Source organism: Penaeus vannamei, chromosome 20, assembly GCF_042767895.1.
Source record: "Penaeus vannamei isolate JL-2024 chromosome 20, ASM4276789v1, whole genome shotgun sequence".
Classification (NCBI taxonomy): Eukaryota; Metazoa; Arthropoda; class Malacostraca; order Decapoda; family Penaeidae; genus Penaeus; species Penaeus vannamei.
In genome coordinates, this window is record NC_091568.1 from 13,135,739 (window position 1) to 13,137,973 (window position 2,235).

A 2,235-nucleotide genomic window follows, 5' to 3' on the forward strand; every position below is an offset into this window, starting at 1 on the left:
TCCATTTGTATATGTTCAATGATAAAATGGGCTGAAATACAAAGAAAATGGGGAAAAAATGAAAACTAGCCATAAAAACACAAAAAGAGAAAACCCAGGTCTCTGTCACAGAGGATTGCATTAGTGCTTTGCGTAGGATTCGGAACGACCTATTCAGGACTTAAGATATTTTTCATATATGATCCGTCGTTTCCCGTCTATTTTAATGGATGAACATCAGATTGTTTACAATATTCTTCCTGTTGAAATTAGTCTCTCAAACCCGTTTATGGTCCAAAATACAGACCACTGCAGTTGCAGAAGCTTTTTCCCACCTACATCACAAAAAAAGTCGCTGCTTTTCCGTAGCAGCATTTCTGCCGTTTTCTGAACATTAGATGATAAAGAAAACGGATATGAATAAAAAGATGAATATTATATTTTTAAGTTTTTTTTGGATACCTCTCTGTTACCATGATGTCAGGGGTTTTGTAGTCCCCGACTTGGTGGTGTATGGAGACACGTGTGCTGGTTCTATTCCTTTATTGAGGTGGTTGTGGAGGCTGGTAGCGTGGACGAAGGTTGTCTCGTGCTGGTGGAGGGAAGTTCCAGACGGAGTAGCCCGGCAGGGGCATTGGTGATCCCAGGAGGCCGCATCCGAGCAGAGACGTGCCTCGAGGTAGAGTGGGGTGACCTCCAGAGGAGAAGCGTCCGGGAGAGGCCGTAATTCGATTTAGAGTGGGGGTATAAGGTTCGGGAGCGGATCAAAGGTCACGAGCACTGGGGCGTGGCTAAACATGACGCTTTGATTGGCAGCAGAAGGCGTGACCTCCAGGAACGTCTGCCCACTCTCAGAATATTACAGTAACAGTGTATAGGGTCAGATTCTGATAAAAATAGGATTCCCTGTCCTACTTTTTTGTTCTTTGCACTTGGTGAAACAACATACAATACATTATGAAGCCAAAACTAAACAACATTCAGTAACATAAAATGAACCTGCACCCCTTTTAGAAAATGTATTAGACATAACTTAATAAAATCCAATACTGAACCTGTAAACTTGGTTTATCTAAATAGTATACTATTCAGAGTGAGAGTGTTTTAGGACTAAAGGTTTAAAGTCACTCCATGGGACTGTGGTTCTGCTTTCAGTGAAGCCCAGCTGGAAGACCCAGCTGAAGTGACATCGGATAAGATTTCCACCGTGATGTTCAGTCTGCCACATCATATCAGTTTATTCCAGGATGTTTTAAGCAATATTTATGTTTAATCTACTTGAACAAGGGGATATATTTCAGTAATTAAAATACTCTTCTTTTGCATCAAACCATCTGTAGTCATAAAAAAAAATAATATATACAGCCAACAAAAACAAAAGCCACGTGACCTCACCATCCGCCGATCGTCTTTTGTTTCCGTTTGGCAGACGAATTTCCGTCGAAATCCAGCCATGGTCACAAATCTTTGGCAGTTTTCCGTATACCAGTCGAATTTCAGTAATTTAGCAGCCTTGTCCGCCAGTTATGCATTTTCATCCGCGCAGAACCAACTTTTAAAATTCTTTATGCGGATGTGCCTCTCTCTTTGATTTCATGATGTTTTGGAATATTTTCGGAATAATTTAAAATGCAGCAACTAAATTCGAAGACTTTCTACGTAGGTGTTTATTCTTCTAACGTTTTTTTTTCTGTTTTATGTCGCCCTGTTGCGCTTCAGTCCTTTTATTCGTCATTTCTGTCGCTATTTTATTTCTCTTTTTTAACAATCATAAAGAGAAAGCTTATAAATATCAATTCGCAGTTTAGGCCACGACAGTGTGATCATCGATATTATTGTCAATATTAGCATAATCGACATCATTATTCTGATAACTATTATTTTTCTCATTAGCATTGTTACTATTCACTCACCCTTTCGCTCTGCACACTACATTAGCTGACCCACCTGTTCCTCCTCCGTGCCATTTGCACTCAAATTCCTAGGGTCTACTTTGCCCTGTGGCAGTTTACCTTTATTTTGGTATTGTTTTGCTGTTTTATTTTTTCTTTTGCTGTCTTGTTATTGTTATTACTATTATTACTACTAATACCACCAATATTATTATCATTATTAGTATTATTATCATAAGTTTTATTATTACTGTCATTATCATTATTACTATCACCATTACTACTATTACTGCTACTACTATCATAACTGTTGACGTTATTCTTGTCATTACCGTGTTCATGTTGACAAATGTAGAAAGGTATG